The sequence below is a fragment of the Poromitra crassiceps genome (assembly GCF_964638095.1).
Source record: "Poromitra crassiceps genome assembly, chromosome: 16".
NCBI lineage: Eukaryota > Metazoa > Chordata > Actinopteri > Beryciformes > Melamphaidae > Poromitra > Poromitra crassiceps.
In genome coordinates this window covers 33,623,145-33,640,283 of record NC_139645.1, presented here as the reverse complement: position 1 = coordinate 33,640,283, position 17,139 = coordinate 33,623,145, and the positions used below count along the sequence as shown (strand labels likewise).

General features: G+C 43.4%; 1 protein-coding gene and 1 pseudogene across 2 annotated transcripts in view; both read right to left on the bottom strand.

The window, feature by feature from the left end:
* Window positions 1-17,139, bottom strand: part of LOC310791600 (protein NLRC3-like) — a gene marked incomplete at both ends in the record, with an annotated part of 370,782 nt that overhangs the window by 128,155 nt on the left and 225,488 nt on the right. The gene's annotated exons all lie outside the window — the stretch shown is intronic.
* Window positions 1-17,139, bottom strand: part of LOC310791140 (intermembrane lipid transfer protein VPS13C-like) — an 86,929-nt pseudogene that overhangs the window by 45,066 nt on the left and 24,724 nt on the right. The window contains exons 15-24 of the transcript in view: window positions 14,652-14,885; window positions 11,941-12,072; window positions 7,167-7,256; window positions 6,763-6,918; window positions 5,778-6,045; window positions 4,902-5,062; window positions 4,416-4,537; window positions 2,860-3,157; window positions 2,030-2,419; window positions 819-923 (exon numbers count right to left, since the gene is read on the bottom strand). The product of the transcript in view is annotated as an intermembrane lipid transfer protein VPS13C-like (transcript). The remainder of the gene's footprint in view (window positions 1-818; window positions 924-2,029; window positions 2,420-2,859; window positions 3,158-4,415; window positions 4,538-4,901; window positions 5,063-5,777; window positions 6,046-6,762; window positions 6,919-7,166; window positions 7,257-11,940; window positions 12,073-14,651; window positions 14,886-17,139) is intronic.

The window sequence follows — 17,139 nt, the reverse complement described above, 5'->3', positions numbered from 1 at the left end:
TGCACTTTTATTTGTGGGTGATCTTATGCTTTAAGAACAGGTGACAAACGTTTTGCCAGGATAACCTTTCTAAGTTCCTATTTTTTTCCATCTGTGTAACATATGTACAATTAAATAGTGTTAAAATATATTGACATTTAGATTGACGAAAGGAGGTCCAACTACAAAAATACACAGATGGGGGGAATACTTGTATTCCTATAATTTGTATATTCCCATTTGGTCTTGCTACCAGTTCAGTTTGGGAATAACAGACCAGTTTGCCCAACGGTCTGCCTCATACTGCTCATGACACAGACATTAACACACTGTCTGTCTGTCTGACTGTCTGTCTGTCAGACAGACAGACAGTCAGACAGACAAACAGACAGACAGACAGAACCCTGAGAGGAGTAGAGCTGTGCATCTTCACTGATCTCACGATTCGATACGATTCGATTATACAAGTCTACGATTCGATTCGATTCGATTATACGATGCATCTCGATGCATCTCCGATGCATCTCGATGCATCACGATGCATCTTAAATCGATGCATCACTTTTTCCGCAATACATGATTTATTTTTTCTCACTTTCTTTTTTCTCACTGTGTGGCTACTTTTAAAATAAAAGTGCATTTGGAATTGCATTGTATTATGATCCATAATTAAAATAAACAACTGCATGTACTTACATTCTATTTTTATTTTTTATTTTTTATAATCGATTTTTGATATTTGTTAATCGATTCAGAATCGTCCTATTAAGCATCGCGATGCATCTCTGAATCGATTATTTTCGGCAGCTCTAGAGAGGAGGCACTGTATGAGATGTTACCAGGTAGTCCATGGTGGTGGAGGGACAGCGCACACAGCCGTAACTGCCCACCGTGTCCAGAGAGAAGCCGTCTGACCAGGAGGAGGTGGAGACACACAGCTGCAGCTGCACCAGAGGAGGAGAGACACAATGTTAACACACTGTTAGCACACAGCTGTTAGCACACAGCTGTTTCCTTGTTTTTTACAGTGGTTTGGTTTCTCTGGTTTATTTGCATACAGTAATCTAGTTTCCCTTTGGTTTGTCTTTGATGGTTTTGCTTTAAGTTTGGTTGATTGTCTGTTTGTTTGTTTGGTTGATTGCATGTTTACAGGTATTTATATGTTTATGAGTGCATATTGGGGTTTTTTAATAATAAAAGATAAAAAGAACATCCTGCTGTTAACACAATGTTTTTTTGTGTGCATTTTTCTATCAGAATGATCGCCTGCATTAACTGCTGTAACCACTTGGCAAATAAATACAATGCAGAAACATCTCTTGCTTTATAATGTCATTGTTTTGCACTTTTTTCTGCTGCAGCAATGTTGGAATGAAAGCCTTTCTGCATTCATCTCAGTATGTGGCCACGCCACGCCACGCCACGCCACACCACACCACGCCACGCCACACCACACCACGCCACGCCACACCACGCCACGCCACACCACACCACACCACGCCACACCACGCCACGCCACACCACGCCACGCCACGCCACACCACACCACGCCACGCCACACGCCGCATTGATGCAGTCATTCCTGCAAAAGGAGTATTGAGTGTATCTTTTGATTTTCATGAGATAAGCCATAATCATCCAAATTTAAACCAAAAAAGGCTTGACATATTTCACTTTATGTGTAATGAATCTAGAATATATGAAAGTTTCACTTTTTGAATTAAATCATGAAAAAAAAAAACTTTTCCATGATATTATTTTTTAGATGCACCTGTACTCTGGTCTCCCTTCAAGCTGTGTCAGATCGTTGAAATGACTTATGATTGGTATTGTGTCATTATCCTAACCTCTTCCAAGTATTTTCCTATTGACTTTCATCTCCTGTGTTTTTTGGAGTCCAGTACTGATTTTTTTTTTCTTGCTTCCCAGGAATCCTGAGTTCCTGCCTGACAGCCCGCACCACATTTTGTTAATAAATCCTTTGGGTTTGTTCAACCACCGACAAGTGTCTGCATTTTGACTTCCACCTGGGTCGTGCTAACAGGCCTACCTTGCTCTTGCTGAACAGGGCCTTCTTCCTGAAGGAGAAGAGCACCACATCTCGGTAGTCTGCGGGGTGTTTGACGGACAGCTCGTCGGCGCGGTACTGCAGCACGCGCGACGTCTTGTTGATGATCCAGTACGGGCTGAAGACCGACAGCAGCAGGCGGCCGTGCGCTCTCGTCACGTGCACGCTCACGTCGGCCGTCAGCCGGGGGTCCGAGTCACAGGTGAAGGAGACGGGGAAGAACTCGGGCAGGTCCGGGTCCACGCGCACGTGGCCGTGCCAGTCCCGGCCCTGGTACTGAGCCAGCACCAGCTCCATCATCTCTCCAGAGATACGAGCGTTCAGGATGTCAGAGGAGCTGCCCTCCTGCAGCTCATAGAACTCTGCTGAACCCTGGGGAGGCGATTATAAAAACACTAACCCTTAGATTTACACATCAGAGTCAATTAGAATAGTTTCAATTAACTCACTACGGAAGTCCAGAGAGGCAAGTTGTTGTACATATAAAATCAATTACAAAAAATACAATATAATCATCATTGAATGTGAAGGAGAATTGCCTAAAAACCCTCCAGGAACTTAAGTGTGGCATTCTCCAGGTAGCATATTATTATAATAAATACTAAGTGAGAAAACAAAACAAATCTAGGAAATTCTGAGCTTAATATTAATATTAATTATTAAATAAGTACCTATTACAAAGGCAAACCTGGCAAAAAAATAAATTTAGAAAAATGATCCTGGCAAAAACCTTTCCCCACCTGTTCTTAACTCATAAACACAGGAGAGAAAACTATTCAGATCAGACTTGGCAGTATGTGTGGTGAGCGTACCTCCAGCAGGTAGCGCAGCGTGTAGGGCAGCAGGTTGCGCAGCGTGGCCACAGGGTGCAGGTGGATGATGTAGGCGGGGTCCCAGTCCTCCTCTCTGGTGGTGGTGATGTGCTGCAGGCTGTCGGGCTGCGCCAGCGTGTTGAGGCTCAGAGGCAGGAAGCTGCTGTCTGTGGCCGGGCAGCGCAGCACAGAGCGCACCTCAGAGCTGCGGTGCACCTGCTCCTTCCACGACACGCAGGTGGAGGAGGCTCCGTAGAGCCCCTCCAGATGGCCTGCCGGGCGCACAAACAGCTGGGCCCTGGGGAGGGGAGGGTGTAGGCAGAGGTCACCCATACTGAATAAAATCAATCAATCAATCAATCAATCAATACTCACTAACGCCTGCCTGCAGGGCTGCAAGGCTAAAGCCCATGGTACACCAATCAAATGTCCTACAACGGAAAATGTCTCCAAACAAGGACAGACAGCCATGGCACACCAAACAAACATCTGTGTTTCTTTCATGTGCCATGGACTTAAAACTGTCTGAAGCAGGCAGAAAACATTTCTGTCTGCTGGACACAAAAGTTGAGGATTTACGGTCTGCTTTACAGTTTCACCTGGAAACAAATACATATACATATACATATACAGATCCTTTCCAAAAAAAAATATATATCATGAAAAGTTATTTTTTTTTCATAATTCCTTTCAAAAAGTGAAACTTTCATAGATTATAGATTCATTACACACACAGTGAAATATTTCTAGCCTTTATTTGTTTCATTTTTCATAATTTTGGCCTACAGCTCCAGAAAACCCCCCCAAACAGTATTTCAAGAAATTAGAATAGTGTGAAGAAAATCAGCAGTTACTTCTCAGTTATGACTGACTCCAGCCTCAGTCCACTCCCTCTGAATCTCCGCAAATTTTTGAATCGTCTTTGCTTGACAAACTGCTGAAGCCCACGTTCATCCATGGTATTTCCATGATATTCTAATTTTTTGGAAAGGATCTGTATATGAAGAGTTCATTTGCAAAAACAGGTATCTTCATTTGGATTTTTTATCATTTTATTTTATATATGGATGTGTTTATACTGTAATTTATTTATTTTTGGGGAATTTGTATTATCAATCATAACTCAAACATATTCATCTGATAATTTTCACATAAATCACCTCAATAATGTTTTCTATGTGCACTCCAGGGAGTATCAAACAGGTGTTGTTGTTCATTTTAAGAATGGCGTTTAACCTGTTTTTGCAAATTAACTCTTCATTTATACACATACATTTTCAAATTCTGACAAACATCTGTCATTGATCTGCACAGTATAACACAAAGTCATTCTGAACAATGAAATTCTTAGGACAAGGCAAGCAACAACTACATGTGGTTACTACAACTGCTGTTTCATGTGGGTTTATGGTCCAGAGCAAACTATGACTGGAATCTGGAACAGAACGTATTTTTGCGACGTCCGTCCGATATCCGATGTGTGAATTACATCAGTATCGGCACCCAAAACTGATATCCTGATATCCCATCACTAATCTGGATCGTACTGTATATACCTGTAGGTTTCCAAGGCGACGTGGAACTCTTTCTCGGGCTCGGCGACTCCGAGCGTCAGCAGGCTGCTGGAGGACGGACAGTACTTCAGGATGGAGAAGGGCACCGAGAAATGATTCTTTATCTGGAAGCAGAGGCAGAGGTCTCAGCAGAATTATTACCATTATCTTCCTTTCTATTTTCAAGGTTCTCAATGCATTCCAGAGAACTGAGTACATCACATTCACCTGAGAAAGTATATCAAACTATAACTAAACAGCGAACATGAATGACTGAAGTGTTACAAATTGAACTAGAGGGTATACCTCCGCCGCGGCCTGTTACGCCCCCTTGTGGCTAGTGGGCGTGGAAAGTTAATCACTTCTAAGTTGGCACATAACCAACCTTTCTGCCAAGTTTCGTGCAAATCTGTTCAGAACTTTTTGGATCACATTGGGTTTGATACCCCTGTGGCCTTTAAGGGTTAAAGTGAAGCAGACTGAACCGACCTGTAGTGGCGAGCGGACGGTGATGACCTTGTTCCCCTGGATGGCGTCGACCTGGAGCACCACGGACACGGCCTGCTGCAGCTGCGCCCCGCGCACGTTATACAGCCGCCTGCCCGGCTTGTCCAGAGCGATGTTACAGATCTCACTGTAACCTGAAGGAACTACGGGGAGGACACAACATATTTTACCTGTTTAAATAAAGGTAAAGGTAAACAAAATAAAAATGTATTCACATATAAAGATGTATTTATAGAGGGAGGCGCACGCAGACTCCCACCTCGGCCTCCTTCCCTTCCTCAGCCTTACAAAATAAATCACCGGATTTGATTTATCTCTCGCCTCTCAAGGCGTCCATAATAGTCATAGTCAAGTTAAGTAAATGATGAAACTGCGGCCAGATAACCTTCACAAACTTATAGACTTATATGATTTTGAAGCGTTTTCTGAAAATCCATTACCACCTGTTTTCCCTACCATTATGAGGCTCAGTTTTGGGCAGCACCAGTAAGCCGAATGAATGTCAAATCAATGCTGGTCCCCAGTGGCGGTCAGCAGGGCAAAGGTTTGTCTTTTTGGGTGTTGTTTATGTATTAGCTGCTGTGGCTTTTCCACATGTTTGTACACAGATATGGTCATAATAATGGTCCAAAATGAAGTAGCCACCAAGCAGCCCCTGACGACACAGCCCCTAAGCCCTCCAAAAAGCCAGGGAAAACCCTGCATCTACTGAAAGAAGTATACATGGCACTATATGTGGCGTACAAAATCCAAGTCCAGACACATTATCAGACGGGCTAGAACATGAAAAGCACTATATGTGTGTCGTGTATAAAATGAGAAGGTCTATGTGAGTCTGGAGCCGACTGACTGACTGACCGATGGTGAGGTTGAAGAGGCAGCTCTCCTGGCGCTGCAGGGTGGACAGTTTGCCCCGGGACGACGAGGCGGACGCTGAGTGCTCCAGGTCCACGCTCTGGCCCACCGCCACCTCGTGCAGCTTCCCCCGCGCCGCCGCCGCATCCACCAGACGCAGGTTGGCGCCGTGCTGCACGATAAGCGGGATCCCCAGGGCGTTCCAGATGGTGAACGGGGCTTTCTCCTTCACAGAGTAGTCGAAGGTGGAGGCCGTTCCTTCAGAGAACGCCTGGGCAAAAACAAGAATGTGTCTGTCCGGCTCCTCTCTAACTCCACAGTGATCCAGCGTACAGCCAGCTCATACATCTTTCAAAATGTGTTCTAAACGTGTTTATCATTTTTCCAACCCAGTTTAGATGAAATGCACAGACTTCTCAGTAGGAACGGTTATCTTAGCTGTTGGCACAAATGTGTTGCTGTTTCTAGCGGCCGGAAAATCGGTTATTGCAGCTTGCGGTTATTTGCAGCTTACCCCTCTCTACCTGAGCATTGTGGGTCAGTGTTGAGGTTGAGGCTTACCTTGGAGGATGGTGAAGACACCGAGGATGAGGCTTACCTTGGAGGTTGGTGAAGACACTGAGGATGAGGCTTACCTTGGAGAGGTTGGCGAATACATTGAGGTAGAGTCTTACCTTGGAGAGGTTGGTGAAGACCTTGAGGAGGAGTCTTACCTTGGAGAGGTTGGTGAAGACCTTGAGGAGGAGTCTTACCTTGGAGAGTTTGGTGAAGATGTTGAGGTAGAGTCTTACCTTGGAGAGGTTGGTAAAGACTTTGAGGTAGTCTTACCTTGGAGAGGTTGGTGAAGACTTTGAGGTGGAGCCTTACCTTAGAGAGGTTGGTGAAGACATTGAGGTAGAGTCTTACCATGGAGGTTGGTGAAGACGTTCAGGTAGGGCCTTACCCTGGAGCTGGAGGTTGGTGAAGACGTTGAGGTAGAGAGTCTTACCTTGGAGAGGTTGGTGAAGACGTTGAGGCAGGATTGCGACACAGTGATGTTCATGGTGTCTTTGGAGCAGATGGTGATGGCAGTGCGAGGTTCAGGGAGAACGATGAAGTCGTCCCCAGGAACTGGACTCTTGTCCTGGACCGGGTTGTTCTTCATCTGCAGGATCAAACATATCAGACACTGGGTCAGATCCACACTCAGTTTGCACACAAAGAATGCAGAATAATTCACCCAGATCAAGAGTGAAGACATGGAATGCCTTAATATAGACCTTTATACAGTATAAAGCAGTGTGTTTGTGTCAGTGTGTGTTGTGTCAGCAGTCTAACACTGCTGTCTGTCTCCACAGTGTTAGCGCTGCTAGCTGAAACAGAAGCTAGCTGCTATTCTGCTAACAGTCTCACCTCCAGCATGAGGTTCCACCTGCGTTTCCCACCATCCACTCTCTCTATCAGTGGCTCCCAGACTGCATGGCTCTCATTAAAGTAGTTTACCTGCAGACACACAGGACATATTATTATATCATTATTTATACATTCAACTTCTGGATTGCTGACAAGACTGTTAGGATCAAGATAAGGGGCGGACTGGGATCATAATTCAGGCCGGGCATTAGTTACCAAGCAGGCCAGGCCGACATGGGCCGATGTGCGGTTGAAAAATTTGGGCTGTTTGAAGCCCAATTTGGGTCGTTTGAAGCAAGATTTAGTGAATATAATCCTAACGCGATGATACATGTTACCTATTTGTTCACTAATAGAAACATCAACATTGCCTAGATAACTGCAAGTATAATATGAAGAAGTAAAACCAAAAATACAAACGCTTCACAGCAAACTTAATTTCAGGAAGAGTGATCAGATCGGGCATACTGCATTATTCTCCACAGGCTTAAGAACTACACGTCATAACAATAATAATAAACATATTGACATATTCTCAGTTTCATTAAACATCTTCCTTTTTAAGCAAGCCCCTAACATTAAAGACATGGTAGCAGGGGCGGTTTTAGCATCATAGCTTTGGGTGGGCTCAGCCCACCCAAAGGTCATGGACCACTGAACCCCTAGGGGGTTCCGGGGGCATGCCCCCCCGGAAGAAAATTTTGTACAGTTTCAAGTAAAAATGGATCAAACTGGCGCACTTTGAGATCAAAATGAAGAGACTAGATCTATTAAGAACTACACACATCAATATCTTCTTTACCGTTCTGTGGTTTTACAGCGATGAAAAAATAATTGTTTCCCTATATATATATACTATATATATTCTGCATACAGGTTACTATATGGTAGAATTATGCTTGCATAAATAATACAAAAATCACTTCAGGGGAGTTTCAAGTAACATTTTGCTTTGTAGGCAAAACAAAAGTAAAATTAAATCAAAAGGGAACTTCCTAACTTATTGGCTGGAATAATATTCCGACAAGATAATAATATACTGTAAGCACTAAAGCAGGAGTTTGCAGTCAACTTGTTGAAATTAATATGTGGCAGTATTTGTGGGGGTCAAAATCTATGTAGGGTGTACCACCACAAATAGATCAGTGTATGGGAAACACTGACTATTAACACGTTAACTGCCAACGACGTACTGATACGTCAAGCAGAATCCAACCGTTAACTGCCAGCGACGTATGGATACGTCAAAAAAAACGTTTTTTTTTTTTTTGACGGTGGATCGTTGATCTGGCCCTTTTGCATCTTCTATTATACTGTTAGAGCCGCCGGGCGTGTGCAATCCATTCCGCCGACCCACTGAGTGGCGACGGTGCTCAGACTATTGAGTGTTGTTTGGCCAGAAACGCACGCATTCCAGCTGAGCTCAACCGAGGACCCAGAAGCGAACGAGCCTCATTCTCATACTGTAGGCGAAAACCTTTCACACGGGCGCACGGCGGTGGGGGCTTCCAAAGGTGGACTGGGTGGAAAGCACACTTTGAAGCGCGCAGCATAAGCCTAGAGTCACACAAGGCTTCGTCAAAGCTCTCAACCGAAAATCCAAGAACGGATTAAGCCACATCCACGCTCGCCGACGAGGGGCCGCCAGAGAGAGAGGCTGCTGCTCACTGCTCAGACAGGCAGGAGAGACTGGCTTGTGACTGACAAACACGGAGACACGCCCACGGAGGGAGGAGTTGTAAGGAGAGGGGGTGCGGGTGCTGCTATGGAGGAAATTACTGTTCAGAACTATATTGTTTATGTCTGATGTCTCACTGATGCCAAAAATAAATGGTTAAAGTGACTGTTTGATATTGAATTTCACAAAACTGCGATTATCTCAGCTTTTTGTCTCAGACGCTGAAACCATGCTGTACTCAACGGCTAATATCTACATAACTACTAACTCTACAAACTAACTCTTTTAGACAGAGAAAGCACACATTCTATTAGTACTTTTGTGAACTTTGTGTTGACAAACTCCAAGCAGAAAATTATCCTTGGCTCTTGTAAAATGAGCCAGAATCCTCAAAAAAACCCTCTGGCAAAAGCTACCTACAGTAAAAAAAAAAAGGCTGGCAGTGAATGTGTTAAATTGTGTGACTAGAAAGACACCAATAAATCTGAGAAAATGTACTTTAATTTTGAACAACAGCACTACAACGGTGGCATTACAAATGGTATTATGAAATTATTGTGGGAAAAAACAAGAATGCCACTTTTTTTCATGAACTTTAAAGGAACACTCCGCCCATTTTCAACCAGCTTTGTATCATTAGAACATCAGTAGTATATCAGAAAACTGTAAACGGTTTTGAAGTCTGTCATTTAATTTGACAGTTATTGAGTGTTAAAGTGTGGACCAGTGACATCACTGGTCCACACTAACTCAAATTAATAACTCATTAACTCAAATCAACTCTCAATAACTGTCAAACTATTCATAATTCATCTAGTTTGACAGTTATTGAGAGTTGATTTGAGTTAATGAGTTATTAATTTGAGTTAGTGTGGACCAGTGATGTCACTGGTCCACACTTTAACACTCAATAACTGTCAAATTAAATGACAGACTTAAAAACAGTTTACAGTTTTCTGATATACTACTGATGTTCTAATGATACAAAGCTGGTTGAAAATGGCGGAGTGTTCCTTTAAGCAGAAAATTAAAAAATAGTTTTAACCTGTTAATCCCTAAGCCTATTTTTCAGCTCACCTGCCGAAAATGACATGCCCAAACTGAATTGAGTATATCTCCACAACTACAGGGTATTTTCTGAAAATTATTTTTTTCAAAAGCTAGCCAACACCTGTGAGATTGCTGTAGAAGTGTCAGAATCAATTACAAATGAACTGTATCAGAGTAAAATCAGTTAGAACATGGCAAAAAATTAAGAATTCAAGCTCCGCCCAAAAAAAACAACACTATTTTGGATGAAAAGCACCTGAAAATCATGGGTTGGTAGCCAAATTATTCTATGGAGCAGTAGACTAATATCTTATGAGTGCTTGTATCAAGGCAAATCCTTAGAAAGTGAACCAGAGCAATTTTACAGATGATTTACTACATGTAGGCCCAGGCGGACCTGATCTGGGCACATTTTGGGCATCATGGGTGCCATTTGACTTTTCTATGGTAGAAGACTGAAATACCTTTTTTTTCTCCTACTTACATATCACTATAGGTACTCAGTTAATATGCGTTATGGTTTGGATAACCCTCAAGCGTTATATCTGTATTTTTACTCTGTGAAATGCATCAGCATAGCCTCTTCAAATTGCAGGCAAAGCCTGGGACGTTACGCAGAGGGATATCTCGGACCCCATTGGCCGATTTCGATGATTGACACCCTCTATGGAAGCGTCAGAGCCAATAGAATCGACGTGAACTGAAAGAATTTACGTCAGACAGTTTTCCAGGAAATGCTGTCGACTGAACCCAAAGCTCGTCTATTCTGTGAAGATGACCACTCCATGTAAAATCCTCCATATGGCTTTGTAAACACGATGACTGTAAAAAAACAACGCTTTAAGATGATGAAGAGGCATTAGGAGTAGCAATTAGTAGCGTTTTTATGAAGTCAAACACAACTTTTGATTTGAAAACAGCAAAGGTAAGACATAACTTGTAGTTTTATCTGTAAAACGTTAAACACTTTTTTGCTGTTCTTTGACAGCCTACTGAGTGAGTTTTCATCTCTCAGAGACGAGCTATACCTCTTTGGAAAGAGCAGAGCCTTAGCTTTCGAAAGCCGTCTCGTTTGGAGAGAAAAGATTCACTCGCAAAAACAAATCACCACATAAACGCAGGCATGCACGGTTTTCTTGTTTTTGCTACATGGTGATATTGTTGCTTGGGGTTGGAATTATTTTTCGTTTGAATACAAATGCTTGTCAGAGTCTTGTAGCCACGTTTCTTCCCGACATTTTGGTGTGCTGTATGTCTCCCTGCCTGCTTCCTAAGCTGCTGTAGAGAGTCATTTGTGAGAGATGACAAGGGCTCAGCCCGCCAGCGGGCCCGCTAGGGGGGATTAAAGCAAAAATAAATAATAAATAAAGATCATTTTAACAGAAACTGCTACTAATGACCACCATGGATTTGGAGAGGGGAAAAAAAAAAAAAAAAAAAAAATCTTTTTTTTTTTTTTTTTTTTTGGGTGGGCTGAGACAATTTTTGGGTGGGCTAAAGCCCACCCAAAAAAGGCCTAGAACCGCCCCTGCATGGTAGTGTGTTCTGCTCAAGCCCCAACCTTTGTTTCTGAAAAATTAGGTTTTAGTCTCTATAGCCTATAGCCAAGTGTTGAGCAATGCTCAAGGCTCCAACACAAGAGTCCAGAAATGAATGAGTGACATCACGGTGGCTCTTTTTTGCACGCCAGGCCACCGGGCATCGGCCCGACGGGCCCGATTATGCAGTCCACGCCTGATCAAGATGAGAACAACATTGTTTATTACAAGGCTTTGTTGAATATCAATCAACAAACTACTTTTTTTCACGTTTGTGTCTTTATCATGCAATCAAACAGAATAGGTTTGAGAGCATCACTGCAATATTTGTTTTTATTTCAAGTAAAAGAAGTGATTAAAATATATTAATGTGATGTATTAAATAAAGCAAATCCATCTCATGTCACATGGTGACGCATCATGAGTGAACTAACAATGGCTGCACAGCCCGATTCACTGCTCGGGTATTTCCCTGAGTCAGTAAAATGTGAGTGATCCCCACAGTCACCTCCAGTGTCATGTCTGCGTTTAGGTGCAGCAGGGAGGACCAGTTCCTGGCCGAGCCGCTGAAGGAAGACTCAGCCAGCAGCAACGGGACGGTCCTGTGGCCCAGCCCAGAGTCCAGAGTCACCTGGACCACCTGTCAAAGACAACACACACGTTACACAGAGCATACTGAACTACACAGGCCCGAGTCCACAGTCACCTGGACCACCTGTCAAAGACAACACACACGTTACACAGAGCATACTGAACTACACAGACCTGAGTCCACAGTCACCTGGACCACCTGTCAAAGACAACACACACGTTACACAGAGCATACTGAACTACACAGACCTGAGTCCACAGTCACCTGGACCACCTGTCAAAGACAACACACACGTTACACAGAGCATACTGAACTACACAGACCTGAGTCCACAGTCACCTGGACCACCTGTCAAAGACAACACACACGTTACACAGAGCATACTGAACTACACAGACCTGAGTCCACAGTCACCTGGACCACCTGTCAAAGACAACACACACGTTACACAGAGCATACTGAACTACACAGACCTGAGTCCACAGTCACCTGGACCACCTGTCAAAGACAACACACACATTACACAGAGCATACTGAACTACACAGGCCTGAGTCTAAAGTCACCTGGACCACCTGTCAAAGACAACACACACGTTACACAGAGCATACTGAACTCCACAGGCCCGAGTCCAGAGTCGCCTGGACCACCTGTCAAAGACAACGCACACGTTACACAGAGCATACTGAACTACACAGGCCTGAGTCCACAGTCACCTGGACCACCTACCAAAGACAACACACACGTTACACAGAGCATACTGAACTCCACAGGCCTGAGTCTAAAGTCACCTGGACCACCTGTCAAAGACAACACACACGTTACACAGAGCATACTGAACTACACAGGCCTGAGTCTAAAGTCACCTGGACCACCTGTCAAAGACAACACACACGTTACACAGAGCATACTGAACTACACAGGCCTGAGTCCAAAGTCACCTGGACCACCTGTCAAAGACAACACACACGTTACACAGAGCATACTGAACTACACAGACCTGAGTCCACAGTCACCTGGACCACCTGTCAAAGACAACACACACGTTACACAGAGCATACTGAACTACACAGGCCCGAGTCTAAAGTCACCTGGACCACCTGTCAAAGACAACACACACGTTACACAGAGCATACTGAACTACACAGGCCTGAGTCTAAAGTCACCTGGACCACCTGTCAAAGACAACACACACGTTACACAGAGCATACTGAACTACACAGGCCTGAGTCTAAAGGTACCTGGACCACCTGTCAAAGACAACACACACGTTACACAGAGCATACTGAACTACACAGGCCCGAGTCTAAAGTCACCTGGACCACCTGTCAAAGACAACACACACGTTACACAGAGCATACTGAACTACACAGGCCTGAGTCTAAAGTCACCTGGACCACCTGTCAAATACAACACACACGTTACACAGAGCATACTGAACTCCACAGGCCTGAGTCTAAAGGCACCTGGACCACCTGTCAAAGACAACACACACGTTACACAGAGCATACTGAACTACACAGGCCTGAGTCCAGAGTCACCTGGACCACCTGTCAAAGACAACACACACGTTACACAGAGCATACTGAACTACACAGGCCTGAGTCCAGAGTCACCTGGACCACCTGTCAAAGACAACACACACGTTACACAGAGCATACTGAACTACACAGGCCTGAGTCTAAAGTCACCTGGACCACCTGTCAAAGACAACACACACGTTACACAGAGCATACTGAACTACACAGGCCTGAGTCCAGAGTCACCTGGACCACCTGTCAAAGACAACACACACGTTACACAGAGCATACTGAACTACACAGGCCTGAGTCTAAAGTCCCCTGGACCACCTGTCAAAGACAACACACACGTTACACAGAGCATACTGAACTACACAGGCCCGAGTCTAAAGTCACCTGGACCACCTGTCAAAGACAACACACACGTTACACAGAGTATACTGAACTACACAGGCCTGAGTCTAAAGTCACCTGGACCACCTGTCAAAGACAACACACACGTTACACAGAGCATACTGAACTACACAAGCCTGAGTCCACAGTCACCTGGACCACCTGTCAAAGACAACACACACATTACACAGGGCATACTGAACTACACAAGCCTGAGTCCACAGTCACCTGGACCACCTGTCAAAGACAACACACACATTACACAGGGCATACTGAACTACACAAGCCTGAGTCCACAGTCACCTGGACCACCTGTCAAAGACAACACACACATTACACAGGGCATACTGAACTACACAAGCCTGAGTCCACAGTCACCTGGACCACCTGTCAAAGACAACACACACGTTACACAGAGCATACTGAACTACACAGGCCTGAGTCCACAGTCACCTGGACTCTGTGTTGTAGTACTTGAGTCCAGGACTCGGACCAGAGTCCAATTTTCAGGAGTCGTGATTCGACTTGCACTTGAGGCACTGATGACTCAAGCATTCATGCATTTGGACTCGGACGTTGGAGACAAGGACTCGCCAGTCGGACTTGTTAACTGATAAAGACCATTTTTTGTCAATTAAGCATCGATGGGAGTGAGCGCTGATCGCCTCGTGTCGCGATGTCGCCACTGAGGACTCAAGAGGATATAAACGTGGCACCTTGACCTCGACGGCGAAGCTCTCTCCCTGGTTGCGTGCGTCCGGCTCGGTGAAGCTCTCCAGGGCCTCGGTGGCCTGGTCCACCCCCAGGAACCAGTAGTTACAGGTGTAGATGTTCATGACAGACCACAGGTCTGTGACGCCGGGCCGCGCCTCCTGGCTCTGCTCGCTCTGAGGCTTGGCCGTCATGGCCGCCGTTATGGTCATCACCGTGTTCAAGATGACCGGAGAGATCTGCAGCAGAGGAGTTCACAGGAGTTAACCTCAAAGGTTCTGCCACACAGCAGCTTTCTCTCATCCTGCTCTCTGGGTGAAGGTTGTTAATAAAGGAGTTGATGGTCTCAATCACTAGTTTCAAGTGTTCTTCAATACAGCATGATGTTCATTTAGAATTGTTGTGTACATTGTAAATATTCTTATATGCATTGGTACAGCACAAGTTAGTATCAAAGCATTGGGTTATTGGGGTAATATTGGAATGTATTATTAGGAATAAGTATTGATAGGGATATGTGGGTTGATTTATGATATTGTGTGTGTATGGGTAAGTTTGTATACGTATGTGTATATATATACATATATATGTATGTATGTATTTGTTCTCTGTGGTAATAGAGAAATGGGAAAAGGATTTTGGCGATTTATTTTCTGGTATTAATCATTCATCCCTTGATGATGATTTTCTTAAGACTATAACAGATTCAAAAGCAAAGTTGGAGGAGGAAATGAACATTGACTCTTTTTGTTGTAATTTATATTTGAATGCGAATTTCACCGCAGCGGAGGTTAAAACAGTCATTGATAAGGCCAAATTAAAGAAAGCAATTGGAATAGATGAGCTTTCTTATGAAGTCCTAAAGGCTCCAAGATTATTTCGAGTTTTGTCTGAGTTATTTCAATTTTGTTTTGATCATGGCATCATCCCTGTTCAGTGGTACAAATCTATTATAAAGCCTATCCCTATCTAAAAATGACCCCAAATCTCCACTTAGTTATAGAGGTATAAGTCTTATTAGTAACGTTTATAAATTATATTCTGCCTTGTTAAACAATCGATTAGTTGGTCATTTAGAAAGATCTGGACTGCTGGTAGATGAGCAAAATGGTTTCCGCAAACAAAGGGCCTGTATAGACCATATATATTCAGTCACTTCTATTATCAGAGCTAGACTTCACGAAAACAAGCCAACATTTGTATGTTTTATCGATTTCCAAAAGGCATTTGACTGGGTCAACAGAGAACTTTTAGAGTACAGGCTCATAAAATCAGGAATAAATGGTAAACTTTATACAGCAATCAAGTCTCTCTATCGAGCACCCACTGCCTGTGTGCAGCTAAATGACTTTAGAACAGGCTGGTTTTCTACACCATTCGGGGTGAAACAAGGCGACGTATTGTCCCCAACGTTGTTTTCAATTTATGTTAATGATTTGGCTATTCAAATCAAAAATTCTAATTTGGGTATTAAAATTGATGATATGACTGTAGGTATTTTTTTATATGCTGATGATATTGTTTTACTAGCCGAATGTGAACAAGACCTGCAGAATATGTTAATTGGTGTTTCAGATTGGTGTAAAAAATGGAGACTTGTGATAAATCAGGAGAAAACGAAAATTGTTCATTTCAGAAAACACTCTGTACAAAGAAGTTCATTTGTATTTAATTTTGGATCAAATACATTGACCTATGCAAATCAGTATAAGTATCTTGGCTTGACATTGGACGATCACCTGACCTTCAACCCAGCTATAGGCACTCTATCAGACTCAGCTGGCAGAGCTTTGGGCTCTGTACTGAGCAAAGTCAAAAACTGTAGAGACCTAGGTTTTAAGTCATTTACTCAATTGTATAGATCCTGTGTATGTCCTGTTTCAGACTATGCAGCTGGGGTCTGGGGCTTCAACGAACAGACCAAATCTAACACAGTACAATACAGGGCTATTCGCTCCTTTTTGAGAGTTCATAAACGTTCTCCAATAGCAGCCATTTGTGGAGACATGGGCTGGGAACCGTCAAATGTCAGGCATAAATGTGAAATGCTTCGTTTATGGAACAGACTGGTAAATATGCCTGATTATAGGCTGACGAGAAAGATTTTCAATTGGGAAACATCAAAACTATCTCCCTGGGCCAGTGAGGTGAAATCTTTATTTTATATTTCTGATTTGTCATTCATATTTCATAATAGACTACGTTGTAATATTCAAGAAATTAAAAAAGCTTTCTTCCAATTACATAAAGAAAAATGGAGTATAGAAATATGGAATGAGCCTAAATTAAGAACTTATTGACTTATAAAAAATATTTATGAAGTAGAAAAATATGTTGAACAAAATCTATCCAAAACACAAAGATCTCTCTTTGCCCAGCTACGCTCAGGTACCTTGCCTCTTGCCATAGAGACAGGTAGGTTTAGCGGTGTACCTGAGGAACAGAGACTTTGCCTGTTCTGTGATCTTTATGTTCTTCTGTCCTCTGTATGAT